Raw genomic sequence first — 14,664 nt, 5'->3', positions numbered from 1 at the left:
TATATTTCCAATAAATGTATTTATACATAATTTTCTAACATGGTATTGACTGTTGTTTATTTTTTCAATACTGTTGAATTTCATCGTATAATCACATCACAAAGAAAGTAGTATTATTGCAGTAGCATTATTGCGTGAAATAAATTAAAATTGAAATATAGAAAAATTTATCTTTAGTATAAAATTTCTATAATTTAGAGGTTTTTTATTTAATTCTAAATTTCTAATAATGAATTTTCTCGCTTAATAAAATATTGAACACTTTCATTTCCTACTAATAAAGCTGGTCACTTTAGAAAGACTTTCCAAAGTCTTTTAGTTAAACATTCTTATGTATTGTGTCGGTCTCGTAAACTGTTTCAGTTGCCAATTTTATGAACTTTCTTTTCCGCTAACTAAAAGTTAAAACCAAACAACACCGATACAGTTTCAATGGTGTACCGCAGTCGAAGTTTGAGTTGCGTGAGAGTAAGTGGAACATAACTCTTTCGGCATTTTTGAGGTTGAGTGACACAAGGTTTGTACAGTGGTAGGGACAAAAAAGCTTCACCGACAGGGTGAGTGCACTCATGCGAATCACAGTTTGATCACTGAAGTTCTGCTTGATCCCACTCCGGGTTTGAAAAAGGAAGAGCATAAGAAGGACTTAGGGTAACCACCGGCCGTCAGCAACAAGTTTGCTAATTTGTTAAGCTTCATAGAATGCTCTTGAGATTTATTTAAGCAGAGGGAAATTTTTGCAAATTTCATGCGGGAAATCCCAACAGAAACTGAAAGTTTAATAAACCGCAATAAATTGGTGTGTGTGAGCAGAATAGTTATCTATTCTTTTTACTCAGTTAAACTTTTATTTTTTACTCGTGAATTGTACAAATTAACGCTTGTGTTTGTGTGGAACATAGCACCATCGAAAAGGTGACGAAGATTGCATAATCATCATCGTCACCTTCTTGGTTTGCGTATTTGCTTTTCGGACGAGTTTTGCCTTCTGCCAAATCATTACAGACATCCGGGAGGATGCCTTTGCAAAGAGAATGGATTGATCGAAGAAGAGCAAATCGCTCACGCGACAGGATGTTTCCTTCAGTTCGTTCGGAATCTTCAGCTGCCACGTAACAATAAATTGTTTCCCAACTTGCATTAAAGTTATGTTAAATCGCAATGTCCTGTAAATTTGTTTTAACTATGCTGTAAATAGTGAAAAAAGACAGTTTTAATCTCATCAGAAAAGTATGTTTATGTACATACCTAACTCAAACTTCTGACACTGTCAGGTCGAAGTCCGTTCACATTTGGAACGGGGACGTGTGCTGTTTTTGTTGTTGTTGTCTCTCATCCTCACCTATACATCGCCATCGTCGATCGAGACTTGTCGCGAAATCGAAACACGCAGTAGTGAGCGTAAAATGCAGATGCGTATTGCTAAAAATATTAACACGAGGCAGTTTCCCGACCCTTTACGAACCGGTCTACATGGGCATGAAAGGTGGAGAAGATGCGTGTAGAAGATGGAACTGGCAGTATGGACAATTTTGGGTAAACGGTTCAATTTGAGGTCATTTTGGGGGGCACCACTGCATGTGGATGGTAGATGAACTTTGTGTTGTTATTTGGCTGTACTCTTTACCCGTCTGATGTCATCTCAAAGTTGCCTTTGCTTACCTTTTTGTGCCCTCGTTTCCTTTGGCAGAGATGCGAAATTTTGTGATGCTGATGCTGCTGCTGCTGCTTGCGGAATGGTTTTTTGGAACAATATGCTAATCCAGTTCATTGCCAAAGTTTTGAGGTAAATAGTACGATGTTTATCGCCATTGCACATATCGGAACGGGCGGGAATAAATTCAAGGTTTTCTCTTTAATTAGATTCAATCCTATTGAAAGCGAAATAATGATCAGATACATTATTGAGGTGTATAATACGCATTTTTTTCATCGTATTGTACAATCTGCAACGCTATTTTACTAACATTTTCACTTGTCAAGCAACGGCATAAATATTTGTAACAAAAGACTTGAACGATAAGCGACGAACCTTCTTTCAATCATATCGATACTTTGTGCAACTGGTACACCGTTTTACCACCGCTTTGTGCTGGAATGCAGAATGGCATGCCATTTCTGCATAACTTCTTCCTCTTTATCCTTTTTCCTCGATCTCCCCAAACTACCCCGCTTTTGATTAATTCGTCGCTGTTCGAATCACGATTTCCCAGTTACATAAACGACGCGATCGCATCCTGTTTCGACCCGCGATCGGTCACCAGATCGATTTGATCGGGTACGGTGCATCTTACCGGCACTGATCCGGATCGGGCGGGGGTTCGAAAATGAAGAAGAAGTGTCTTGCACTCGCTGGTCACCTTTCCGTATGCCGGCCACTCCTATCTTCAGCCGGAGATCAGTCGGTAGGAAGTTTGGCATCCCCCTTTTCGGACGACGCGATGAGAAAATCTGATTTGCATCGTGTGGGTAGCAATTAATACCGTATTGAGTAACCCGACCATCCGTGGCGTGCCGTGACCACGGTACCACTTCCTGACCGACCGCACTTTCCCGTTTCACCCGTTTTCGGACCCGCCATACTTCTTCCTTGGTTACTTTTTTTCCCATCGCGGCTGGCGGTGGTTGCGTAAGGCCGGCGTTTGAACCGGTTGGTGCTTATCAATGCACGTCTGCGTATTGTGTGTGTGTGTGCGTGCAGTCTTGCGTGCGTTGCCGTTGGGAGCGAGTGATAAAAAGGTAGCAACAACAGTAACAACAATCGCTACAGCACTAGAAAACATAAGGCAATGTGTACGCACGGAAACCTATCCGGGCAGGGCAGGTGGCCACTTATTTTCTTAATTCTTCTATTTTCTTACCATTTCTTCTCCCCACGAGATGGCGTGATGCTGGCGGGGTGCGAGGAAGGGTTGGAATGGCTTTGTGCAGGTAGGTAATTGAATTGCTAGCTTTTAGCATATCAATTTGGTTGGGTTTTAATTGCAAACATCCATCTTGCATAAAGGTACGCTCAATCAATGCATAATGGCGTTTGAACCGTCGTTGGCAGCATCGCCGCCGAGACGTATACTAGCGTGTGTTGTACCTTATTAGGTATTTGTAATTTTCATTGATTGTTGTTTGTCGTGAATGAAAGCATACCATTATTTTATGATTATATTTCCTATGAGTTTTCCTTGATTTTCCATGTTTTACAATAAAATAGAATGTTGGAAATTGTGATATAAATTTAGTAAAAAAAATCAAAAACTCGGTAAAACTCGGAAATAAAATTAAAGCTCGCTTAACGTGAGCCTCACTGCAAAAGAATTACAATAAAAAAAAAAATTAAAATTTCCTATCGATATGATACAGTAAGTCATGGTGTCGATTCTTTGCTCCTCTGTCTCTGGCCATCCAATTGGCACACTACGAATAATTGCAACACGAGAGACATGCTAAAAAGGCTTAGACCAAGACAGGCCGGCCTCGCCTAGTTTGCAACACGCTTTTTAGGAGGCTTTTTTTTGTTGGTCTCACCTGCCCTGGCTGTATAACAGATTTTTTTGTTAGTTTTTGCGGTGGTTTAACCTGCGATCACCAAAGCTGCATTTTTTTAAGGCATTTTGGGCAGGGTTTTACGGTTATCTCGTGTTGATGGCTGTGCTTTATACGCACGGTAGCAGCGCGTCCACTTTCCGATGTATCTATTTATGGGTTTTGTTATTTGACTTTTTTTTTGCTCCTCGTCGACAAACGACGATCAGCTCATCGTCGTTTTATGCGTGTTTTTTTATTGCTTCGCACTGATAACGGCTCTTAATTTATGCATATCGGATGATTCATGAAATTTATTCAAGAATTTCGTAAAATATGAAATAGAAACCAGCGGCAAAAATATCCACCACTGATCATTTTACTTACCGCCGTAGTCGTTTAGCATCCCGACGCGTCGGCAATCACGCGTGAAATCGCGCTGAAAAGTCGTCCGTCTTTTGGCTTCCCGCACATTCGGGGCCGTACGGGTCCATCGGTTTGGTCCAGCGCCGGCCAGTAAAATAAAGATCAAGGCCAACAACTGGAGCACGGTGAGGGGTTTTTTCTTCTTCTTCTCTTCTTCATATGTGTATGGATAGAAGATGGAGAATGAGATCCGAAGTGTTGTAGGAAACAGGAAGCGCAGGGAACGGGTTGCATAAAGGATCCCAAGGACGGGCGGATTCCTTGCCTAACGTTTATAATTGTGTGGATCTTTTCTGATGGAAACGGTTGTCCGGGGCTGACTACTTTCGATCGAGTGAGCAAGCTAGCATTGTTGTTTCATTACACACATCATAACGTGTGGAACTGTTTTTCCAACCTATAACCAGGTAATCAGTAGCGTTCAAAAACCTTGATTGTTTTACCATTTAATGTATTTTTTTTTTGGTGAGAAGGTCTTCCAGAACGGGGTAGAAATTCCTTGAGTTAAACGTATCACTTTCAGTTGAATGTATGTGCTGCATAAACGCCATCATCTCGGCTGATCAATAATACCGGTAATCCTTGATCCGGTACGTGTGTCATCATTTGTCATGAGAATCCTTGAGGTTTCGGGATTTTCGCCGATTACTTATAACAAGCTGTTCTTTAAATTTTCCACCCTTAAAGAGGTCAAATCTTAAGTGAATCATGCGTATGCACTGCTACTATTGCTTCTACTAGACGGTGACTAAGAGTTCGATGCGCTGCCGGTATTTGCATGCAAGAGGAGGATGCTTACGGTTTTGCGCAGAATTTCATTCTAAAACCAAATCGATGCCAAGGCTTTCCACTCTGGCATCGAAATGAAACCAGCAGTCAGCATCCAGTGAGGACGTCGACGACGACGACGACGACTACGCCGCCAACGACGATTACTGCCTTGCACAATGAGTTTTGCGTGTGAATTGCTGCATAAATGGTGGAGCAGAAATTCCGCTGAGTCAGAACCTTTTGCTGATATTCGATATTGATTCGATGTATTTCTTTCGCTGTGAAACATGGGATTTACCCAAAATCGATAGTACCTATGAAGACGGATCGAAGAAAAAATGCCACTATTTTAAATAAAGTCTAACTACACTTTACTTAGAATATTTCGTTCCCTGATAAAAAATAAAAAAATCACAAAATTTGCTTAAATGACTTTGCAGTTAGTTGTTCAAATCTTTCAGGAAATAATGCATTTTGTAATCAAAAAACCTCTTTCTTTATTTCCACAAAGGATAACTTATTTTTCATTGTGAAATAAAGTTAAAAATACCATAATTCGCTTCAAAACCGCCATCGAGACAGTTTACAGCGATTAATAATAAATTCGATTGATTTACTGGATGTTGAAAGAAAACATTCTTTTGCTACCAATTTGATTGACGATCTTTTACCCGTATTGTCAGAAAAAAGGGATTGTAAATTTGATTCACCGTTGCCATCCATCATCTTCGACCTGTTTGTCATCGGTCGGAGAGTTTGCTAGACTCCCAATTTCAATGAAGTGGACGAATGTAAAAGACGTCGCCCTACCCGTTCGGGTGTTGGCAGCTCGAAAGTTGGCAGTTTGTGGCGAGCGGCTGTGGTTATTGTCCTCCGTTCATACACCTTTTGGGCTGAAAGCGCACCGAAGAAGTCGTTCGCTTTGGATGTGATGTGTGGATGTGTTTTTTTCTTCTTCTTTTCTTTTCTTTTTACGACTCTTACGGTCGTTTGGTGTGGTGTCGCGGGTGAACGTGAAAATGTAAAATAATAAATAACTTTCCCTTTTCTTTCGCTTGGTTCTCTGGTTCAGGCTTCTGCATCGATAATTTCACCGCTTGCGACGATGAGAAAGCCTGTTGCGGTCTCGCAAAGCTTTCGCACCTCGCGCGAAGGTCCTCGGCGGATGGGCTGCAGGATGGGAAAAGAAAGGTTTCTGGCAATTGCAGAGCGAAACGTTCGTTCGGATTCGGTATTGGGGGAGAATGGGGAGGATTGATCATTTGTCATAAGTTTGTGCTACTGGATACAGAAATTGGCTGTTGTTGGTAGGGGATATGCTACCGGATGTTTTGGTATCTGCATCTCTTGGACGTTGAGCTGCAACAGTTTGAACTGAAAGAGGCGTACTACAATATTTTCTGTCTTTTGCTATTGTAGTTTTTTTTTAAACTATTTATCTTATTTGCAGAGAGGAGATTCGAAACATTTTATTTTTTAAATAACAAAATTATCGTTATAAATTTTAATGAAGTTGCACCATCAATTAATAAAACCTGTTTCCATTGTATGCTGCATTTTTTCCATCGATTCCGATGATTGATTTCGTTGCGGCCAGGGTAAATGTGAATGAACTCTAGCCAAAATCCGAAATACAGCTCCACACATGCACATAAGCGAAGCATAGCAGTAAGGAAATTACCATCATCGTCTTTCTCTTCCGCCGTTGTGCTTAAGCTGAGAAATAATTTAATATTGGCGTCACGTGCATACGAAGGATGCAAACAGGGTACGCAGTGAGTGTAAGAAAACGTGTTGGTGAAAGAAATTAAAAGAAATATACGAAAGACTTCAATGCACGACATGGCTTTGCAAGCGACGAACCTCGCCCGGTATAGCGCATACAGAAAGTTTTTAATCATGCTTTCTGGCCACGTTCTTAGCATCAATCCAAGCAGTATGGTCGTGAGACTGGACGCAAAGTTTCAACCGAAAAAATACACCGTTGGTTGCTCTGCGTGATCGTGTTTGTTTTGCAGTTCGTGTTTGTGGGTGTGTGTGCGTGTTTTTGAAACTTTAAAAAACGATTGTTCTAGTGATTTGTGTTTCCATAATTTTTTGAAGAAAATTCTGCTCATATGTCTGGCTTCTAATTATGTATTAAATTAACAAATGAATGAAATATGTTTGTGTATTTTCGAATATTCCTTAGCTTTGCGTTTAAATCGAGGAACCTTTCTTTCGTCACGGTACACACGGGACAATGTCATCAATCACCTTTTAAGGCGAAGAGTTTTGAGTAGTAGTGCAGCGACAGCAAATCATCCGTGGCCGCCGTGGGTAGGAACTGTCAACCGTTAAATATTGTGTGACACGTTCCAGGTGGGATTTGATTGAAGTTCGGTGCCCGTCGATTGTTTCGTACCGTTGCGACCGCCAAAAAAGGAAACCTTCCATCTCTCAACCCTCACCCTGTCTCTCTTTTTCTCTAAGCCTCATCACGTTGATCGATCCATTGGCAAAGGGAGTAGTAAATTTAGAAAGAAGAAGGTGGTTTTGTTAACGCTAAAGAAACAAAAAGTTTGTTAGTTGACAGAAGTGGGCAATTGAGCAAAAACACAAACTAAACGCACATTCTCAAAAAAAAAAAAACCATATGATTAACCTATTTCGAATGGCCATGAAATAAGTTACGGTCTATTTGAAGCCGATGCGTGTTTATACAATTTTGCTGGGGTTTTTTTCTGTACACCTCACAGTGTTGCTAAATGTTATTATCACACAGTCATGCATAAGGTTTCACATATGGAGGAGCACAATTTAGGGAGGGAACCCATCACACATTGAGCTTAGACATGAAACAATTTCTACTAGAAAGAAGACAGAAGAAAGACGATCTGGTTCGTAGGAGCCAATCGTCTTGGTGGAGAAGTTGGTGTTAATTGACTTGAATGGACCATCGAAAAAGCATCCAAAAAGTAGAGGACAATGATTGTGATTTTTGCTCATTTTTAAAGAAAATTGTTTTTTTTTTGCATTCCCAAAAAAAATTGTGTGGAATATTTAATGGGCTAATGGATGTTTCTTGCCAGTTTCAAAACAAACTAAATGACAGATATTTAAAAATAATGTCATATTTATGTTTAAGTATAATGGCATTTCGTCGTACAATAATTTTTTTTTAAAAATACATAATAATTTTTAATGAAAAACTAATGCCCTGCGGAAATTAAAATAAGAATTATTTTCATCTTTACTCTTTTTGATAAATATTATTTCCCATGTTTAAATAACGTGTGATAAAATAACAGCTAGCCAACAGTCAAATTAAGATAAGATAAAATAGTAACCATTCCTTTAATGGTCTATTTTGTAAAGAAATACCAATTTAAATTAGATTTCTATTATAATAAGCGACAATTTCTACCAAAAGAATAGGCTGCATCGATAAAAAATGATTGAACGCCGATCGATTTTATTAAATTCATGAAGCTATAAGTGAAATGATTATAATTTGAGTTCACTCGTCTACTCTGTATTAAATCTTTGCCTTATCCGAATCCGTTATTCCTAGCCATAATGATGAAATGCATGTTTGCTAGAAAGTGGCAGCGCGAATAAAAAACGGTATAAACAGCAACGCTTCACAGACGGAAGGCAGTATATTTTGGCAAATGTCAAGGAAATGGTGGACTCTCAATTTTTGGACCGAAGGTGAAGAGACACCGAAGTGTGCGGAGAGTGCCAAAAAAATTTCGTAGTACAATCCATCCATCCGTTCGAGGACGTTGGACGCCGCGGGTGTCCGTTGCAGTTTGCGCTCGATCGTTGCCCAGTGCCCGCTGGCTCGGGTAGAGTGGGTTTAATTTTACGATGCACCGTTCGATCGTGAGTGGGTCTAAAAATATCCGAGAAGGAAGCATCCGTCGGAATACGGCCGGACGGTGTTACGATCATGGTCGTAAAGAAAAAGAAAAAAAAACATTCCTCACTATGCGAATGTGGCCCTCGAGCTATGAAGTTTTTGCATGCTCATTACTTGCGAGTGATCTTGTTACACCTTCGCTGGCTCGCACTATGGGGTAAATCAATTGAATAGTAAACAAAATTATTTATTTTTAATTTTTTTTCTCCAGAGATTTTTTAAAACTCTAAGTATTAGTACTATGCTGTTAATACTTATGAAAATAATGCTTCAAACTCTGTTCAATGCTCCTGACTTTCAATCGCCATGTGTTTCAGTACCGTTTTTACTGCTTGAAAGCTTTCTCATAAAAGAGCTCAAAAATCCATTTGCCGTACGCCAATCTGTTATATTGGCCTTTGTCGGCGGGCGCAACAACGCCATCGCTTCTTGTCAGTTTGGGCCTACCATTTCTCCTCTGTCTATGCCGTCGACCTAAAAGGACTTTTCGGACTGGGACGTCTGCGTCTATTCCGCTGTATGATAGCGAATATATCGTACAACTCATAAGGCTCATCATACCAGCAGCTCCTACATTGTTCATCCACATCTTCCTCTCGAACACGGCTAAGAGAGTTTGGCAGTTTTCGGCAAAGTAATTGTCGCATAGGCGTATATGAGTATTGAAACAATATAAGTTTTATACAATCGCAGTTTCTATCGTTGATCAAAAGTAGATTTGAGTGGAAAAGTTTCCTCATACCGTAGAAGAACCACTTGGCAACTAGCATCCTAGCGCACATTTCAACATCCAATTGCGCTATGACTATAATTTGCGATTACTTCATGATGGAAGGGTTTAATTAGCACGTACAGTAATCATTGACATTTTGGCGAAATTAAGACATAATATTTAGCCCATATGAGCAATTATACTTCATTAGTAAATGAAGCGATAACATGGCATGTCAACAGATTGATTCTTGACTGTATTAAAGGATCTGAAAGAATTTTCATCCATCTTCTAGTTATCACGTAACGTAACGCTCATAATAGTTTTATTATACTTTGGGAAATATGGTGTGTAAGGTAAAAATATTTGTTGACAACTTGAAAAGTTGACTTGACATTTTAGCACAGAATTATTGTTTTATATTACTTAAGCGATCATTTGGGAAGATCTTCTCAATAAATGAGGAAATCCGTTCAATTTTCTAATTCGGCGTTTTGTCCTTAGTCTCGACACACAGTGTCCAGATCGGCGCCAGCTAATGGCAATGAATATTCGCAAATGGACTGCAATGGCGACGCTGAAGCAGATCCTGGTAGCCGATTGCTGTGACGTGCCGCGGATACGGTTCGATCAATCGCAGATGCACTTACTTTCGATGTGTCTTCTTCCATGTTTTACTTTTTTTTGTCTTCCTCAACCATACTATACCACCGCCAGCACCATCCGTCGGTTCATTCACTTTAGCAGAAGAAACCGTCCACAGGCTGATCTAAAACGAAAGTGATTGCAATCGTGGAATGCAAACGACCCGCAACGTTCGTAATAGCCACAGACGCACGGTAGATGCTTTGTTGACCGTGCTTTTCCTTCTTTTTTATCGGCCATGTTTATCACACCGGTTGGCGAATGAGTGAATTCACGATTATGCAAACTTCAATCGGTCTGATGGTGGGTAATGTGTGCTTTGCATTTGGCACCTTTTTTCTTATTTCGTTTTGTTGTCGCTTTTGTTTCTTTACTTTGATTTCTCTCAACCCTGGGGCATCGTTCCAGCGGGTTGGTGGCTTTGTTTATCTCCCCCCATTGAGTGTGGCCATCCTTCAATGCGCAAGGTCTGCACCTTTGTTATGTTGTTTGCCCGATCGCAGAAGGAGAAAGGAAATGCGCATGTCATGTACTAAGGTGCTGATGTCACTGTGCCTTTGCATGTATTAATTGCCATCGCGGCGCAACGCGATCGATCGAATCGCACCGTACAGCATCTTCTTGATACATCTTCCGGAAAAGGGAGCGCGTGTGCTTCAGGCTCCGGGAGAACTCAAACCGGTGTAAAGAAGCCATTTTTTATTATCATTTCAATACAAGAAACAACCAGCGGAAGGAGGGCGTGTTGTGAGTGAGAAATTAATGTTCCTCGTTCCGGTGTATCGCGGCGGTAGAGCGCGTTGGCCGGCTTCCGCTCAAGGCTAAGAGTTCACCAAGACGTGGTGTCGCTACGAGTCAAACAACATGAGGTCGGTTCACTTTCATCGGTTCGCTTCGCTGACCCGGGCTGGACCGACTCGTTAACCTTCCGCAAATGCGCAATGTTGCAGAAGGTAGCAAACACGCATATATCAGTTTGCGAAACCGGCATACCATACAAGTGACACCGGGGCGTTCAAAAGGGAACTAGAATAGGTTCAGAACAAAGGCAAATAACTTTTTAAAATACTTTTCCCTCCCCGTACGGTGCGGATTTGTCCGCCGAGCGAGACGATTTGTCTCCGTCGGTGCCGGAACAGGGCATAGAATTGGTCATATTTATCAAACGTTAACTACACTGTGGTCTGAAAGGACACACAAATCTTAGTTTGCTGCCTGTAATCTACGGGTGGCACTCGAACTGGTTTGTTAGAACCGATGGCGGTTGAGAGAATAGGGACCCATAATTCGTTGCATTTGTTTTTATGTGGAACATTCAGACGGAACAACACTGTAAATTTAGTTATGAAATAAATGATATATCTAAGCAATTTTAAAGAATATATAAGCTTGTAGGGAAGTCTCTCTCTCTCTCTTCTTGGCTTTTAACGACCTTACAACAGGTCACGCCGGCCATTTCTGGCTTACTAGACTTATTTTACCACGTAGCCGGATAGTCAGTCCTTGCTACGGGGGGACGGTCCGGATGGGATTTGAACCCGGTCCGGCCGTGTGGACTGGCGCCGTTTATCACATGCACCATCGGGCCGCCCTTGTAGGGAATTATATATGCGAATTACTAAGGATTATGCTCGCTAGCAGCTAGCAGGAAAAAGCTCGATAGCAACTCGAGTTTTAATCTTCCGACACCTAGGCGTAAACGGAATACATGCAGAGGCGGATCATCCACTACGCAAACTAAGCGGCCACGGGGGGCCCCGGGGCTAAAGGGCCCCCAAAATTTTTGACGCTTGAAGAGTTCAATATGCAAGTCTCACAATATTGTAACACTTTACTTATTTTATTTCGTCGGTTGTGGGGCCTCCCCCCCCCCCCCCCCCCCAAATGATGTATGCGATGTATGATGATGCGAATTGATAGAAATAAGTTTCCAAAAAAAATAAAAATTGTAGGGCTCCCAAAACAAACTGCCCTTCCCCCGCCAATGCAACCAGAGTTTTAAAGGGTCCCGAGGACTCTAAGTTAGGTCCTCCGAAAAAGACTCCACCACCGCTCAGCACTTTTAAAATCAGCTCATCCCCGGTCAGTATTTTCATAATTTGAGTTCTTCTGATCGGTTCCAGAGGATCAATGCAAAATAAACCTCATTGATTTAAGTTCATCGGCAATGCGACTTTCTTTAGTGTTGGGGCCCCAATTACCATTCCACTTAGGGCCTCCGAGAAGCTTGATCCGACACTGAGTACATGTGGAACTTGTCCTTAGTCGACATGATTAAAAACGCTCTCTTCTTCTTTGAACTCCAACCGAGTAAGATGACAGCCGCTTAGCTCATCTCAAGACCACACCTTACAAGTTCTTTCAACCTATCATAACTAACAAAAACTTGATTGAACTCCTTTTCTACAAACACAAAATAACATACTATTCTTGGAAAGTGTACACTTTTCAATACTTCAGATATAGTCGTTTTGCTATAGTCAAAATGGCACTAAAAGATCTTTAGCAAATTCTTCTTGACGATAATGGTCACACGATTACGCCACCTCGACTAGCAGCTTAAGGATCTAAAGCTAGAATTACGTCTATCGCACACCCGCTAACCGTGACCACCGGTATCATGCAGCTGAAACTATCGTTTCATCAACCGATCAACCGATTGTCATTCTAAGTTCTGCGCTCTCGTAAAGTGGCGTTGTTTTCAATCGAGCCAAAGCCCTCAGAATAGCAGCGCTTCGTGTGGAATACTAATTCCACCATTACAGTTATACGACTTAATTGCTGAGTAGTGGGTCGGACCACACTGTCAGATAGGACGGATACGCAGATAGCGGTACTGGATTCCGACTTCTAGCTGGCAGTTTCGGTAGCTGGCCCATTTTGTCGCACTACCGTACCATCGTAATACCAGTCCACCCGTCTGGTAGCCGTTGTAGTAGGTCAATTTGTGCTGACAGACATGCGCACCCGGTAGCACCCGAATAGAACGATAGCGACCACAATCGAGTGGGGTTTGATTCGAATGGCGCACAATCGGTGGGCAGGTGAATGAGAATGTAGTAATGGTTGAACGGTTTTTTTAATTGCATTGCCTCATGCCTTTCCCTGCCGGATTGCTCTTGGAGGTCGTACAGTAAATCGTGCGCTTGTTGGAGAGCTTCTAGCGACTTTCGGATTGATGGATGGGGTACGACGGATTTCCTCGACAGTTTGTTTAAAAAAGATTTTTAATTCTATTTCCTATAAAGCGATTAAAAAATATGTTATTTTGTACGATCCTAAATCGATTAAACAAGTTCTTAATTTTTCTTGACGAGTCTCATGACCAAAAGGAGCTCTTAAACGCTGGAGTTTTGTAGTTTTGGATGTCGAAACACGGTGGCAATGAATCACCGCAAATGAGCTCCTATTATCTGGTCAATAAAACACTTCTTCAGCAGATCCGTGCCCAGAAATAGTGAAATCCGCCTGGTAATAGACTGTCAATTTGACAGCGGATAAACTATGACCACCCCTCGGGATAAACCGGCAATCAAAATACGAAAATTATCGTCCATTACATCGGCACACGATTGTGGGCACACGATCTCTTCCAGCCGGCTTTCGCAAGTCAGCCTTAGCAAACTGTACCACCGGGCTCGTGCACGAACTTGACATATAGCGTGGCATGACATGCCCGCCAGCCGGCACAACCCAGCTGGGCATCCCGCGCATCGTGAGAAGCCCGTCACCTTCGCCACACTTGCGCACACACCCTGAGAAGATAGCGTAAGGCCGCTTCTTTTGTACCGAATTTGTAGCATTTTGTTAAGCTGACGATAATTGACGGATGACGACGACGATAGTGCAAGAAGGAAGTAAGCAATGGCGGGCGGTGCGTAACGAGGAGGCACGTGTGAGGTGGATGACGACGATCCGCTTGCCGCTTGACGTGGTCGAGGTGAAGGTGTTCCGCAATGCAACGGTGAATTATGAAAGGAATCGATCAGGGTGTGCTGGTAACGGTTTTTTGCCCAGGGTGAGGGTGCTCGTACACTATGAAATCGATCGCGTCTATGCCGGCGCGTCACCCAGAGTTGGTGTTGCGAGAGTGTGTGTTTTTTTCTTCTGTTTGCCAGAGTTTTAGCAGGGCAACCAGCAGCGACACCGACAAAACATCGTCTTCATCACCATCATCATCATCACCATTGCAGGAGGTTAATTAGACGATCCCAAGTTCCTTGTTCAGCTGTCATGGGCTCATAATCGGATGGTCTTGGTGGTGGAAAAACCCAACCCAATCAACGTTCTTCGTCGATACCAAAAAAGGAATCCCGGTGCGCATTTTCATACGGGTGGTGGGATTGGTTGTTGTGGAATGCTCGTTTCGTTGGAAAGATCAGCACCACTGAAAGGCTGTTAAAATCACAACCTTAAGCCATACTAGATCTTTGCATAGACTCTCTCAGTGTCTCTTCCCTATTGACATTCATCAATGGAACGCGGAGAGTACAAGAATTAATTCGTTTCGGTGTTGGAATGTTACACATTTCCCGAACTGTAGGTTAATTGAAAAGGTAACCTTTGATTTGAAAAATCAAAAGTCATCGTTATTGAAACATACCATTTCATTCGATGATATTTAATTGAAAAAAGTGGGTTAAACTGTTACAGCAAATCTAGTCCGTTTCAGTGCCGGTATCACAAA

The 14,664-nt window shown here is 41.8% G+C and overlaps 1 protein-coding gene across 1 annotated transcript in view; it reads right to left on the bottom strand.

Moving 5' to 3' along the window:
* Positions 1-5,536, bottom strand: part of LOC125770221 (L-threonine 3-dehydrogenase, mitochondrial) — a 114,197-nt gene extending 108,661 nt beyond the window's left edge. Inside the window, exon 1 of the mRNA XM_049439607.1 lies at positions 5,527-5,536. The gene's annotated coding sequence lies outside the window, so the exon portion shown is untranslated. The remainder of the gene's footprint in view (positions 1-5,526) is intronic.
* Between the last annotated feature and the right edge of the window lie 9,128 nt (positions 5,537-14,664).

Source organism: Anopheles funestus, chromosome 3RL (assembly GCF_943734845.2).
Source record: "Anopheles funestus chromosome 3RL, idAnoFuneDA-416_04, whole genome shotgun sequence".
In the NCBI taxonomy this organism is placed as follows: Eukaryota; Metazoa; Arthropoda; class Insecta; order Diptera; family Culicidae; genus Anopheles; species Anopheles funestus.
Note: the sequence above shows the minus strand (reverse complement) of the source record. Positions and strands in the feature narration are given on the sequence as shown.